This window comes from Capsicum annuum, chromosome 9 (genome assembly GCF_002878395.1).
Source record: "Capsicum annuum cultivar UCD-10X-F1 chromosome 9, UCD10Xv1.1, whole genome shotgun sequence".
Classification (NCBI taxonomy): Eukaryota; Viridiplantae; Streptophyta; class Magnoliopsida; order Solanales; family Solanaceae; genus Capsicum; species Capsicum annuum.
The window spans coordinates 91,945,609-91,962,592 of NC_061119.1; the positions used below are offsets into that span (position 1 = coordinate 91,945,609).

The 16,984-nt window shown below is 35.2% G+C and overlaps 1 non-coding gene across 1 annotated transcript; it reads left to right on the top strand.

Annotated features, from left to right (window-relative positions):
• Positions 1-693: 693 nt before the first annotated feature.
• Positions 694-799, top strand: LOC124887608. Its single transcript, XR_007045374.1, has one exon. It is a non-coding gene; the product is annotated as a small nucleolar RNA R71 (small nucleolar RNA).
• The last annotated feature ends 16,185 nt before the right edge of the window (positions 800-16,984 follow it).

Below are 16,984 nucleotides of genomic sequence, written 5' to 3' on the forward strand. Positions count from 1 at the left end.
TGATTGCCAATACTTGGGCATCATTTTTTAGATTAACAATGGTATCACTAGGAAGGCCTCCTTTTTGTCTAGCATTAAGTTGAGTTGAGATTTGTCCAATTTGAGTATCCAATTTTTTGATTGATTCAGAGTGTGATATAACCATTTGGTTGATTTGAGAAAAGTCTCATTTCATTTCTTGGACCATATTGTCTATTCCTTCCACTCTTATCAAAAGTTTTGCTAACATATCCTAGGTCTTGAATTTATTGGGATTAAGGGAATTGGACTCTTTGTGTTTTGATCGACCATGGGGATGTACATACAAATCATACTCCCTTTCATTGTCACTCCAATCATAATATCTATCCCTACCATGCTAATCCCATTTGCTTTCATGATCGGTCCAACCTTGGTTACCACCTTACCTTTGATAGGCCGGGCGAGAAACCACCAGATTGTTAGCCAAATACCAAATTTATTCATCTAAACTTTTGGCCTCTTATTAATTATAGCCCTTGGATGCCATGACATTTACCATTTTTGTGGGTGCACCCATCATAAGTTTTATTAGGAACTCCAATTGTGCCATCATTTTTGCCATCTTTTCCTCTCTGTCTGTATCTCTCTTCATTTTTTATCAATATAAGAGGTAGGAAACCCATTAGCTGATTCAAAGCCTAGTAAAAGATTTGGAGAAGCATCTTCTATAGGAACTCATGGTTGGGACATTGCAAGAGATTCCCATTAAATCTCTCCCACACCTCACACAGAGGTTATCCATTCAATTGATAAAAATTAGTGATTTCATTATGCAATTGCTGCATTTTGGATGGTAGGAAGTATAGGTCTAAGAAAGAATAGTTAATTCATCCCATGATGTGATTGAATCAATGGGAAAAGATCATAGCCATAATACCACCTTACCCATTAGAGAAAATGGAAAGAGGCACAATCGTATGGACTCTTGTGAGATGTGAGCAATGTCGAAGGTGGCATAAACTTTCAAAAAATTCTTTAATTGCAAGTTGGGGTCTTTATGAGCTTTCCCTACAAATAGAACTTTTATTTGAAGGATGTGAAACATAACACTCATGACGTGGAATACCCCGTTCCCTATATTAGGTGGAATATGGATAGCAATCGTACATCAAACATCATGGAGTTGCTCCTCATTACTAAGGGGCTCATCAAATGTCCCAACATTATTTGTATAGTCACTCATGGTGTTATGGACTCTATTGAAACTAAATAAAATGAAATAAAAATGATAAACAAAGTAAATCAAAGCCACCACGGGTATACCAAAGCTACAATCAACACTACACAAGTAAAAACTAAGTCTCACTCCTCGACAATGGTGCCATTTTGACCACACACACCTATACTATAGTTTTAATATAGGACAATTATTGCCAATAAAGCTCAACTCACATTAAGATCAAATCCTTGAGGAGTGAATCTAATATTCAAACCCTATAGGTGTTGAGAATATCTAAGTGTATGGCTGTAGTGTAAGTAAAATAAAATGCATGAATTAAAATAGAGGAGTGGTTTGGAAAGAGTTGGTTTACCAAATTCTATTCAAACTTGCAATTAAAGGTAATAATTGTGTGTAAGATTTAAATATGAGACGAGTCTGGGGATTATGTCTTCCTAGGGGAAAATAATGGATGGGTTCATGACAATTGGATGCAAATTCTAGTTGATGACTACATGGGTAGGCTAGGTTAGTGGTTCTTCATGCTAGTTTGTTAACCAAAGCTTAAGATTATCAAACATGAACCTTTTTGGATACCTCATAGATATGGCAATCAAATCCACCTAATGCCTCAATTGGGCATCCCTATTTCTAAAAAGATGCCTAAGACCTAGATAATTCTTAATTCACCCTTATTTCTAAGATAATAAAAAGGGAATAAACTATATATAACTATTATTCACTAATTCCTTATCACCCATCTCCCTCTTTCAAGGATGATATAAGATCCAAAAATATACTCACATCCCTCTTACAAGGATTATGTGAGATTTGAAAGATTTGGGGTTTCACCCACAAATCCATTTGGGAATTTGGGGATTTCACCTATAAACCCCAACTCAATCAAGCAAGAATTAGTGAAACTCATCATCAATAACCAAGAATCTACACTAATAAAGCACAACCCATACATATTTGCACCCTATTTCAACATAATCCCAAGATAAATAATTAGCTACTCATGAAATTAAAGGAAATGAGTATATCAAAGGATCATTCAATGTTTCCATAAAAATTAATAGAAAGAAGATTCTTCAATTTAACTTCAGTTTCACTAAAATCATATTGAAAATTTAAACACAATAGTTTCCCAAAATTAGTAGGGTTTGCAAAGTCACCAAATTTAATTTTTAATGTGGATAAAAACAAATAATAATGAGTTTTTTTACTTATATGGGATTTTGGGTTGGGTTCAAAAATTTACATAATTTCCCCTGGGCATAAACCCGCGATGCAATGATTGTGACTACCGTGACCGCCATAAGGCCATAACAATCACCGATTGTTGACCAATTTTGTCTTTTCAAGATTGCAACTCTCAAACCCTAATTGTGGTAACTGAGGGTCAGATCCTCCTGCTGCTATTCCATATTTTTAATTTATCTTCCCTTTTTATCCCTTTTCAACTTATTTTATATTTTTTTATGACCTGTATACCTACAAAATATGGGAATTAATGCATTAAAATGAGAAAATTTTCTCATTCATATCATTAAATCATAGTAGTGTGTACTAATTTCAATGTGAATGAGTGGTAAATTTACCACTTATTAATATATTGATACCCGATAAGGCCGGAGGATATTGTGATAAGATATTGATACCTAGTAAGGCTGAAAGATAACTATATTTATGTGCCTATAAGTACATCTACCAGTTTGAGTCCAAAAAGCCCTATGTATGGAACTTTTATATATACATATACATATATATATATATAGATATGTGTGTATATATATACATACCCACAAGGCCACAGGGTGATTATGCTGATGGTGGTCATGATGATAATAGCCTTGTGGATATATATATATATATACCTACAAGAACGAAGGGTGATTATTATGATGGTGGTCATGATGATAATAGTTATGATAGTGATGATCATGGTCATGATTACGATGTTTATGTTGATGGCTACGGGGGTACGCATAGGCTTGACTAGGTATTTAGTTGTCTGTAATAGCTAGTTACTCGCACTATTATTGATATCGTTATTATTATTGTTATGATATTTTTATGACTAGCTTATGAAATATTAGTCATTGAATTAGTATTGAGATTTGTGGTATAAATTTTTCCTCTTCTATCTTACGATATCATTATTATGTAAGATTAATTCATAATGATATAAATGGATTAGAAACCATGAATATGTTATTACTAAACCCTAATAGGATTATAATGAGGCCTTAAAATAAAGATATAATGATCTAGGTTGTGCTTTCATTGACCTCACATCTATATATATGTATATCTAGCTATATGCAACTTTAGTATTACCGTATATCCCCTCCTTCATTTGTTCATATTGTATATTAATTCCTTCGCCTTGTATATTGATATAATCTTCTTTTGTCCTTTATTCATATATTGGATAAGGATATACAATATAGTGTTGAGATTTTTGTGTATGGATGGAATTAAAAATTCACCCTTGATACTTTCTTAGCATTATTATTTGTCTTTTGGACTTAAATAGTATAGGCTATCCTTATTATCTCATTGGATTGTGATATGATTATTGGACTCTTGGGTGTAGTTTTCATTCTGTCTATATGTTGTATGTATCTGCATTATCTTTGAAGCTTAGTTGGAAGTTTCCTATGCAGTACCATGTCTTTGGTACTTATGTTACACTAGTGTAGTCGGAAAATTATAGTACAGGTTATTATCAGTGATTGTGTATTATATGAAGCACCATTATTTAGAGACATAGAGTGAGCTCCTAACATTCAAAGTATTGCTTACCTCTCTCTTATGTACTAGACTAGTCTTCATATTGTATTTGAAGATAAGTTATATCAATGTAGTTCCCTTGTTATTTCCCTTTTGTACTTTTTTTATATTAGAATTTCTCATGCTGATACCACTAGGTTTTGGGAATTTATTATGTAATTGATCTTCTTAATCCATGTATTCCACATTCTTTTCTATATATATTTGGGTTATCCATTACTAGCCATTCCAGACTACGAGGTTGGCTTTCCTATTGGTGGGTTATAGTAGGCCCTATCATGACTTGAAAAATTAGATCTTGATAAATTAGTATTTGAGCCTAGGTTCAGTGATGTATTAATACAAGAGCAAAATGTTTAGTAGAGTCCTACGAATTGGTGTAGAGACATTTGTAACCTATCTTTTGAAGTCTATAAGGACATTTTAGGAAATTCCCTTCTTGATCCTTGTTGTGTGTTCGCATTGCTTAAAGCCTCAATATATTTTTTCACTTTATTCAATCCTCAAAGTATGATGCGACATTATTGATAGATGCAAATAAGACTAACACGCATTTCTAGAGTTTTAGTGCAGTGTTAAACCAGAGACTCAGGGATGAATATTGAAGATATTCAGTGTCAGCCAAAGGATTTCGAAACTAACTTAGGCTCTAGTTAATCTTATGACTACTTCAGCCCTTTGAGGTTCAACATTGGGGATCCGAGTCATGTCATAGATCCCTCACAACCATGGATGACATTGGATTCATTAAAAAAATTCTTAGGCCAGAGTTGTATTAGTTGGTGTTCATCAGGGTTCTTTACTAGTTTTTAAGTACAAGATTGAGTTTCTTAAGCAGGGATGACATATTTTCATACTATTCTTTTCTATGCCAGACTTAGTGCATGGATTTGTTCAAGGACTAACATTTCCACTCTATTAGGTGTCGAAGCATATAATAGTAGTTGGGTCTCCTTTCTCTTAGATTTTTTTTTACTATGCATGGGCTAGGAAGAGAGCATGGATTAGGAATTATGGAGGTGACGACAAGAGACCATGCCATCAGTATAGTGCTATTGATATTTTGTTCGAGTACTTGTATGGTTATGATGAGATGAGACATTTGTTAAGAGTATGCCCTGGATATGAGTTAGTTGATTAAATAGAGTTAACATGTATTCTCTTCTAGCCTAGAGTTCCTGAGTCAGGCTATGATTGTGGGAAAGATAGACATTATACTAGTGATTGCTCTCAGTGTCAGTTTGCGAGCCATTTAGGCTTAGCTTATGTTTCTCTCTAGGATTATAGCTTTAGAAATTTGTCACTAGTGTAGAGAGATCAGTTATTTATCTAGAGAGTGTCCCTAGCATAGGCTTTCTAGTCATTCATCTCAATCGAATTAACCTCATAATTTTTTGGCATCTTTGGCATGAGATAGTGTGCTTAGAACCTCAGTTGATGATTTAGTTGGTCGGTCTGAGTTTGGACCCATTTAGATCTATTCTCCCATAGATCTTTCAGGTATGTGATTGCTAATTTCACTATGATGGGTGTGCTTTTATTTTTCCGTAGTTATCTTTTTATTATGTGTATTGGGGTTTTCATACCCATTAATGATTATAGGCCTTGAAAAAGTTCATGTTGGTTATTGTGTGCCTTGTATTGAATTCAAATTAAGTGACTACTCTGTGGTTTATTTCCTTTAGTAATGGATAAAGTAGATCTATATTGATATCTTTCTCTCTATGTGGGTAGCATTTGAGTTTTGAGTCCCATTTATCTTATCAAATTAGCCTCGTTGTGGCCTTGAGTGGTAGTTACTATTAATGTTTATTTTGGTACCGCCGATTCATTATATTGATATTATATTACTGTAGTTATTGATATTACTTGATGAAATTTATCCTCACTGGGTAGCTATTTAGACTAATGTTATCTAGTTAGAATTTTATTTCTTTGTGATGTTATTTGATAGGTTGAGTAAATAAAGCCCCATTTGATGACTTCTTTCCCATAGCGTGAAAAGGTTGATTATTTTCCCTCTTAGTTAGATGTGTTAGATTGACTTGGGAATGTATTATGGTATCGAAGTTAAGTTGATCCTCCATTATTTTGTATAGCTTTAGAGTTGCCAATTTAGTTATATTGCCCGTTATTAAGTTGAGATTATTAGATTTCCCTTCTAGGTGAGAAGGTAGTTGCATTGGCTATCCCTTTTATATAGCCCATTTTTGAGTTTAACCAGTTTTTGGTCCGTTCTTCATTTGTGGCAATTTCATTACCCAATATTGGTTTTGATATTGATGTCGAGATGCCCCAGATTTATCTCTTAGGTTTGCTAGGTTTGTTCCCTTTTGATGGTTTGCCCTTGTTATTGTTGTGGAGATTAGATGCTTGTTTACTGTTGTGATGTGGTTCTTGTCTAAAGTAATGATGGAGATTTATAGGCATATAGCCTTTCCTATGGTTGCTTCTTAAGTTGGAAAATCAAGAATTCTTATCTTGAGTGTTTGGTTCATTTTCTGAAAGTAGCCTTCACCTTTGCATTGTTGTTGAGATTGGTATTTTCTTCCTTGGCAAGGTGATTCATAGTTTGTTTGAGTTATGATTGTCCAACTTGGTTGGATTAAAAAAATCCCTATTTTAGAGTTTGTTCGAGTTAATAAAGGTTTGGATAAGTGTTTTTCCTTGATGATAGATGCCTATGGCCATTCTTTGCTAAGATGGAGTATGAGATTAATTAGTTTTGGCTAAATTTATATTTCTCTGAGTTGCAAGAGTTCTTTTCCTTACTTGTGTGGGTTGCAGCCTTGGAGAGTTTCGACTATGTTTTGATTGTTCATGCCCTCCATCAGTTATGCAGTGGGTTATTTGATTTGTTGGCCGGTGATTTAGCCTTTGACATAGTTTCAGTTTTGTGGCTACATTTCGTGTCCCCTAGCTTATATAGATTTGGCTGTTGCATTTTAAGTCGATATTTTATCCATGTGGTGGGTTTGTTCTTCTACCAAGTTTTGATTTTGGCTTGGTTTAATTTATATTTAGATGTGTTATATTTAGATATTTCAGTTGATTTGAGAGGTTGGCACTGATATAGACTTATTGAATCAATTTTTATTTGACATCTTGGAATGACGATTCAAAAATTATGATAGATTTGTAGTATGAATTCTTACCCATCTTTAGTTTTTTCTTGGATATTTGAGATCGAGTGATTCAGTTGTGGTGTGGAGATTTTAGCTTGGTGCCATAGAACTTGCGTGCAACCTTTATTTTTGATTTGCCTCAGATCGAATTTCATTGATAGGCTGGTTTAGCCTACTCCATAGTTACCTATTCGTTCTTCTCGACTTTGGATGGATTATAGTTGCTAAGTGTTCAAATGATGGCCCATGGACCCAGTATTATTTCTTTTAGCTTTGGCCTCGAGTTTCTAGTTTTCTTTAGAAATTTTGGATTATATGCTTTTGAGAGTAACACACTTGAGTTGGATTCTTATGGCTTCATTCTCGATTGATGGGATATCCTGGAGCAAATTATTCAGTGATGAGTATTTATTCCTTGATCTTTGGATTTTAGTTTGATTATCACCTGAACTAGCTATAGTATTGACATAGATTAAATTCCTTGATTAACTCCATATGTGTGCACAGATAGCGCCTTATGAGCTTATCCTCGAGTTGGCTAAATGGAATTCTAGTGAATCAACCTTAGTTCTTTGAGTTGTCTGTAATGAGATTGAATGGGCAGTACTCAGGTGATTTTCCTCCTAGTTTGGAGTGGATAGCAGGTGTGAAATGGTAAAGGAAAGTCATATTTAGAATTAAAGTCTGTGGTTTGACTCATGTCTTGGTTTGTTTTTGGCTCGAATGAGCCTTTGCTGATTTGTGTGGTTATCAATATGGTAACAGTGTGTTGTGCTTCAAAGTTACGTGTATCAACCTTTCTCGATTAAGTTTGAGGCCAGTTGATGATTTAAGTTGAATTTTGGCTATTTGGGAGTTATGTGAGAAAGCTGGTTGAAAAAGGGATACCTATGAAAAATCTCAAAAGTGTTCTCTCTTTGCTGAGGTTATCTGAGAAGTCTTTCTTGGAGTATGCAGGCCCACTACCTCATTCTTTCAAGCATTTGAGATCTGTCTATCTATTGACTTCAGGGGATAAAAGTCCTTTTAGTAATGGATATTGTAAAGACAATTTTTTTTTCATTTTTCATAATTCTATTTATTTTCACTATTAGAGCTTCTCCATAGCCGCCCCAAGTCATTTACAACTTGTTGAGACTGACCGTTTGATTATCGGGAAGTTTATTTGGTTTTTAGAGCGAACTCCCTATTTAGAAGTCTTCGCTGGTTCCAAATGGCCACCAAACAAAGAATTCAGTAAAATAATATCGGTTGCAAATTCTTACAGCACCAGTATCTCTAGAATATTGATTTTAGTCTAGGTAGACCTTTGGTTAGGGTCCGGATACACCCGAGCTCATTTTGACATATTGGTCAAAAAGTTGGAAAATTAGAAATATGGGCATGAGACCCACATTTGGTCGAAACGACCTCGGATGAAAAATCCAACTTCGCTACTACATTTGGTCGAAATGACCTCGGATGGAAAATCCAACTTCTCTATCGCATCTAGAACATCGATTTTAGGTTGGGGGACCATTGGTTTAGGTCCTATGGCTTCCACACTTATTTAGGGCTATTGAGCGGATTTTATAAAAAATAAAACTATAGGTCTTGGCCCTACTTTTTTCGTAATAATCTCAAATGAATTTTTTGATGATTCTATTGGATCTAAAATGTGGTTTACACTCAAATTTAACTATTAGATCATATTCATAGGGTTCAAAATAAGTTTCGAGGGTCAAAAACAAGTTTTGACATAGCTGATATCAAGTACACTAGGGGGATACCACGATCGTACAAGGGGTATGGTGATGTCCCTATCGTGATACCAATCCCTGTAATGCGACAGAAGCATCTCCATACATGGTATGGGTATAAAATGACCCTTAGGCTGTGTTTTGGTCATTTCTCACTCATTCTTGAGAGCCAAAAGCCCTAAATAAGTGTGACAACTCAAAACTGAATCTTTTGGGTGATGATCATTGTCAATATAATCACCCAACTTGAGTTGGGATCGAGTTCACAAGGAGTGTGACTAGTTTTCAAATCCTATTTATGTTGAAATTTGCTAAGTATTGACATGTAAGGCACACTTAAAGCCAGACATAAATTATATTAGCGGGGGAGGAGGGATTATGAATTGAAAGGTGTTTGAACCAAATTAGCTGGTAAAACTTAAATGATAGCAAATATTTTTATACAATCCAATGAGAGAAGAGACTTGGGGCTATGCTTTCCTAGGTCCAATTAGTGTATGGGTGCATGAGAGTGCAATTCCAATTCTAATTAATAGTTATATGGGTGGGCTAGGTTAGAGGTTATGGTGTTAGTCTTTCAATAAAACACCAAAAATTTTGCCCATAGATTCTTTCGAATACCTTATGGGTGTGTCAAAATAAACAGCCCAAAACCTCAGTTTGGCATCCCTATTTTTAGGATGACACCCAAGACATAGCAAACCCACAAACCATTCTTATTTCTAAGACAATGTTAAGGAGTAAGGTACAATCTACTTTATTGTTCACTAATACTCATCAACCACACCCCTCTTTCAAATATGGTGTGGGATCTAAGGAAATACCCATATCCCCTTTTCAAGGATGATGCGGGTTTTAAGAAATTGGAGCTTTCACCCATAAATTCCAATTTAACAATGAAGTAATAATGAAAACCAACATCATTAACTAAGAATCGGAACCAGAAAACATTACCCAAACACATTAGCCCCCTATTTCAACATAACTCCAAGAATAGTATTTAGCTACTTATGAAAATTGAGAAAAAAATTATACCCAAGTTGGCATTCAATACCTCTATTGATACAAAGTAAGAATAATATCAATTTCGATTCCAAATTGAAACTAAAATCTCTTGGAATGTCAACAATAATTGTTCTTTCCCAATTTAGAAGGGTTTTGCCCTTTTGAGGATTTGTGTTCAACTGTTTGAAATTATGAAACTGCCCCTTTACATTTGGCTGCGTCATCGCGATTTCCATTACTTGATTGTGATTGCGACTCCTACGATCACGGTGATCCCTTCGCGATTGCCAACTTTGACTGGATCTTGATTGATCGTGATTGCAGCCCTCATACAATGATCACGGTAACTGAGGGTCGATCCCTGCTCTAGATTTTTCTTGCTTTTGTACTAAGTTTGCCCTTGTTGTTCTCTTTTCAGCTTACTTCACTTGTTTTCTTAAAATTACTTGTAATCCTACAAACATGGGACTTATTGCATTCAAATAGAAAATTTGCCTCATTTATACAATTTTATCATAGTAGTGTGTACAAATTTAGATGTCAATAAACGGTAAATTTACCACTCATCAACACCCCCAACTTAAGGTTTTCCTTTTCCTCAAGAAACACCACTTCTTATTTAATGAGGCTAGGTAATTATAAGCCAATTCATATGACCAAATGATCACAATGATTTCGAACTTGATTAGCACCAACAAGTAGCTCTCAAGCATGGGTGAAAGTATTCTTACAATTCCTATCAAACTAAATCATACTTTCAAGGATTCAAAAGACTTTAATGAATAACTAGGCAATAATCACTAAATCTCTAAAAGTGACTTTCCACCGATAGCGACTCAACCATACTCCTTTTTCTTATTTCTAAAAGATGACAATTTCACCCGCCTCAATTAGTCTGCATAACTCCTCACAAAAGAAAATCCCACACATAAAAGTATCTATCATGCAACGAGGGATTTAGGTGCTAGCACTCACTCTCGCAGAGAATCTCTTAATACGAACAAGAATCATACCATATGCTTGACCTTATTTTCATTTGCCACTACATTGAATACACTTGATTGAAGATCTCGTAGGACTCTTTCAAGCTTGTAATGAAGGCTTGGGGAAAGGTATGGTATCATTTGGGAACAAAGTGACTACACCCTCCTTGAACTTCTACATCACACTATTCAATAAAACTTTCGACCATAGGCTACTTCATTTGTTTCCAACTTCACATATGTGCCTACTTTCACTACCTTGATTCACCTATTTCTCAGAAAGCATTTTCTTCTCATTTATTTCTTTTGTGCAATATATGCTTTTCATTCTTTTGATGATTCCTTTCTTTTCCACTTTTTCACTTCCCCTCTTTGCTTAGCTTTCACACACCCATTTACAATGCCATGACCTAAGGTTACCTCATCCCAGATTTACCACCCTCAACTTAGGATTTTAGCCTCAAGCTGCATTTTCAAGTTCAAGGAGGGTAGGGTTCATATGTTTCAAGGCTTGTAATTTGGATGCCAAAGAAAGGTTCAAAGACTCAAAATGGATGAATAGGGATACTATTCTATGTATGAGTTGGCTCTTTAGGCTAAAGTGCAATTCCAACTTCACAAGGAAGGCCTGAGATCATTTCTCCAACCAAGAATAATCACAATTAGCCTTAAGAGACTAACAGGGAAAGTTCTAGATGATAGAAGTAAGCATGGCAGTTAAACAACTACGCTCACCGCACATAACATGTAAAATTTTCAAGGAGGATCCATTGCAATTCCTAATAAAGACAAAAGAGGTATCTTCCGTATACTACCAACTAAGTACTTCGGAGTCACAAAAAGAGGTAAAAATATTGTTACAAAATTTTTCTAATCCATGCCCTTGGTTTTCAAAATTTTTTGGACGAAGGGGGTGCTTGCTTCGCATTCAAACCATGCAAAATTTGTTATTGGTGGCACCAAACCAAGTTGTCATCTCACATTTTGGCTCCCATGAGGGAAACCATATGACTAATCAAACTTCACCATAGGTATAAGGGTGATCCTAAAACTCCAATGCCAGAGGTACTTAGACTTCCCTTAAATCTATGGCTCCAAACCGAAGCATGATAATTTTTCATTTAGAATGTTGTCACTCAATCTATCATAGGGAAAGGCTCACCCAAAATCATCATGAACAAAGTAAGAACAAACATAAATTTAAAATTAAAAGCTAAAAATGAAAATTAATGATCAATCCATCAAATATAGGCAACATCGGGTGCCCAATTATTACAACCCAAAATGAAATATAAAAATCATCCAAATCAATATAACAAAAAACATCCAACAAATATCCCAATAATACAGATCAAGGCATCAAGATAAATGAAAATGAAGATGGGCACCCCCAACTAAAAGGTTGCAATGACCTTAGTGCATAATCAATAAAGCATAAAAATAGTAAATGGTGCTCCCTATAACCATATCAAGAACTGCTGTTGCCTTTGATCTTAGCATCATCCTTAGTATCATCTGAGTCTGACCTTGAAACTGGAACCTTATCATCACCATCAGACCGGGGAGAAGGAAGTCTCTCTTTGGGCTTCAGGACCTTCCAAAGGACCTTCATCCCCTTTCACATCTTCATGAAGAATTTATCCCTCTTCTTCTTTCTTTTGAGTCTTATAATTAAATTATTGTAGTGACAGATGGGATCATGACAATGACGATTAGTCACTCTCAAGACTTGTTACTCTTATCATCTAGGCATCTCTTTTAGTCAAACTAAGAAACATAGAAATGATGGGTGGTGGAAGTCTCTCCCAGCCCCTGAGGTATCTTGGACACAAGATCCCTGATCACCCTTATGTCAACTGAGATCTCATCAAATGGAACTGCTGTGGATGGCCTGCATTAATTTATATCATGCCCCACTGACTTCCCCAAGTCAACCTTTCTATTATTGTTCAATTCAAAGAGATCCCTCTCCTCAAATCTTCAATAGGTAAATGGGAGTCTTGGGGGAGATCGAATAATCCTCCAGATACTCATCAACCCTATATCTCTTACACAACACCGTGATCAATGATGGGAACAAAAGCATTGCCCCTTTTATTTCTGTATTACCAAATCTCCATGTACACAAAGCGGCCAACATTCAAAGGAATGTTGTCCAAGAGGCAGGCCACAATTTCAGCATGCATATTTGGGACATTTGTATGGTTGGTGGTGGGAGAGATCTTGCTATAAACAATAGTCAACCAGATCCTAGCTTCAGTAGTGAATTTACTTATCAGTATCCTAGTCTTAGTGGTGGCCCAAGGGACCTCCCTTCTCAGGCATAAATGCTCCACCAATCAACTCCCAGGAGAATAATCCTTGGCCTTATATTCCCTCATTTCCATATTGTACAACCCATAAACTCCATAATCCACTCAGCCCTGAAATAAACTTCTTTTCCCATGATTCTTTTTACTAGGTTAGAGAGATTTACAATGGTGAGATTTGCTTAGAATTATCTCACCTAATGCTCATTTTCCTGGCATAGTTCTAAGCAAAAAACTATTTATCTTGTGGCCTCTATGCTCCTATAGAAAGTCAGGAGTTTCTCGGGCGTATTCTCTAAAGAAATCCCCCTAAAGGGCAACGACTTCTTTCGCATGAGGTCCTCATAATATTCGGTCTCATATTTTAGGGTCATGAAACAATTGGTATCGCATCTTTCCATTTTGTACCTGGGATTAACACATAGAGGGCATTAGTCATTAGTGTTAATGTGAATAAAAATATGCTATCCAACTTGATTGAGCTAAAAGAAGCACTTATGGGGTTTGGATATACTTTAAAACATAAGTTATAAGAGTTGGAACAGTCTGTCAGACTGGTCTCAGTTAGTGTGATCAAATCTTGTCTGGATTACAATCGTGATATCTAAGAGTTCAGTCAGAACATGCCCTTTACTATCGCAATCACAAGGGTAGAGTTGCAATTGTGATGCCTTGATCACAGCTATGAGTACCGCGATTGAGGTACTTTGGGTATGTTAAAAATTCTATCAAACATCAAAATAAGTCTAATCTTCAACCAATTTGTGTTCAATACTAGTAGACACTATCATGAAAATGGAATGCAGCACTTAAGCATTCAAATCTACCCTTTAATCTGTAAAAATAAATCAAAATTTTCATTTAGGCGTTTCACCAAACACTTGGTGTGAACAAGCAATATATTACAATTTTAAAGGATTTTAGGTACTCAAGACTTCCCCAATTGTGAGCACACCAATAATAACATCCAACCATACTAAACAAACATAATTAAATAAGGATTTAGTATACAAATCACAATTTTAAGCCGTTCCTAAGACATGAGTTCTAAAGCCAACACATACGCATAGGGGAAAGAGTTTAAACACATACTAGATAAAGAAATGCAGGGGATATTGATTATGCACTTTTGGATGCCCCCACACAAGGTAAAATATTTGTGTTTTGAGTATTTTGAGAGGGAATACTTATGGAATTATTTTAGGTAGAAAGGAACAGTTCCTTTAAAAAACTATTTTGGTACCAAGCATGAGCAATCACTCGCAATTACAAAACTCGCATGATAGTAATTGAAGACCTCATTCCATCGTAATCCCGATTATCGGGAGAAGTATTTTCTCTTCTATTCTTTCAGCTAATTCAACCCCCAACTAAATTTCATCACACTTACCATTACCCAACATTATCAAATGTAACCTCTTTAAGCACATAACTTTCATGGATTAATCACACAAACATAACCTACACTAAAAATGAAAAATCAAAGGATACAGGCCACTTTTTTGGCATGATAAGTTGCCCCCATCTAGCACCTAATTTAACACTAAGACACTACATTCTTTAACTTTAAAGTTTGATCCTTGAGGGACCCTTCCTCCATTTCCATGTCCACTATATCAATGACAGACACCACTTGTGGTTCTATTGGTTGTTTCTTGATTTTACTCACACAAAAGGAAACCTTATAATTTTGTGCCTAAAATTTCATATCCCCTTGCTCCATATCAACAATTTCACTCCCGATTGCCAAAAAGAGTCTCCCAAGAATAATAGGTATTTCGTGGTTGATTTCACAATCAAGGAAAACAAATTCCACCATCAAAATGAAATGATCGACCTTTACCAAGACATTATACAAGACTCCAATCAGTTTTTTATAAAGGGATCCTCCATTAAAAGTCTCATTATCGTGGGAGTAGGAGTTCCCAAACTAAGTCTTTGATAGATTTCATATGGAATTAGATTGATGCTTGCACCAAAGTCACACAAGGATTTCACAAATTTGTGTATCCCAATGGTGCAAGGGATTGTGAAGGTACCCAGGTCTTCTTTCTTTTCCACTATAGCACTAGTCATAATAGCTCTACAACCATGGGTAACTTCAATGGTTTCACAATCCACAAGGCATTTTTTGGACATCAATGTCTTCATTAGCTTAGCATATCTCAAAATTTCTTGAATGACTTCTAGCAGTGGGATATTGATTAAAAGATTGCTAAGCTTGGTAAGGAAATTCTTGAATTTGACTTTCTTCTCTATTTTATTTAGTCTTTAAGGGAATGGAGGAAGGATTTTCATTGAATACAAGTGATCACGCTCAACTTACTCCATTATTTTGGGGCAAGACGACATTGTCAATATAATAACCCAACTTGAGTTGGGGCCAATTCTATGAGGAGTGTGACTAGTTTTTGAATCCTATATATGTTAAAAGTTACTAAGAATTAACCCATAATGCATACTTAAAGCAAGGCATAAATTAAATTGGGGTGGGGGGTATGAATTGAAATGTGTTTAAACCGAGTTAGCTTATGAAACTTAAATGATAGAATTTTTTTTATTATAATCTAATGAGAGAAGAGTCTTGGGGTTATGCTTTCCTAGGTATAATTAGTGTATGGATGCATGAGAGTGCTATTCTAATTCTAGTCAGTGACTATATGGGTAAGCTAGGTTAGAGGTTATGGTATTATTCTTTCAACAAAACACCTAAAATTTCATCCATAGATTCTTACGAATACCTCATGGGTGTATCAAAATAATCAACCCAAAACCTCAATTGGCATCACCATATCAAGGATGATGCTAAAGACATAGCAAACCCACAAACCATCATTATTTCTAAGATAATGTTAAGGAGTAAGCTACAATATACTTTATTATTCACTAATAATCATCACCCACACCCCTCTTTCTATGATGGTATGCGATCTAAGAAAATACCCACACTCTTCTCAAAGATGATGTAGGGTTTTAGGAAATTAGGGCTTTTACCCATAACTTCCAATTTAACAATCAAGTATTAGTGAAACCCAACATCATTAACTAAGAATTGAAACTATCAATCATTACCCATACACATTAGCTCCCTATTTCAACATAACCCCAAGAATACTACTAATAAAATTTGAGAAAAGAATTATACTCAAGTTGGTATTCAATGCCTCCATTGATGGAAACAAAGAATAATATCAATCACAATTCCAAACTAGAACTAAAATATCTTGGAATGTAAAAATTAATTATTCTTTCCAAATTTAGAAGGGTTTCACACCATACAAAACTTGAATTCAAGTTGAAAATATGCCATAAAAGTATAAGGGTTTTTCCCTTTTGAGAATTTAGCTTCAATTATGTGAAATTACAAAACTGCCCTTGGTATTTGGCTGCGTCATCACGATCGCAAATGCCTAATCTTGCTTGCCATTTCCTGATCAGGATCGCGACTTTCGTGATCTCGGAGATCCCTTCAAAATTACCAACTCTAATTTGTCGCGATCTCAGCCTTGAGATCGCGATTATGGTAACTGAGAATTGATCCCTGCTCTGGATTTTTCTATCGTTTGAACTAACTTTCCCCTTTTTAGCTTAATTTACTTGTTTTCTTCCAATTCCCTGTGAGGCCACAAACCATGGGCATTAGTGTATTCAAATAAAAAATTTTCCTCATTTACACTATTTAATCGTAACAGTGTGCATAAGTTTAGATGTCAATGAGTGTTAAATTTACCACTCATCAATGCCTCCTATATGTGGATAATTTTAGATATGCTTTATATCTTATTGTGATATTATGCCTCATGAATATGCTATCGCTTATAGATATGAGATAATTTATATATAT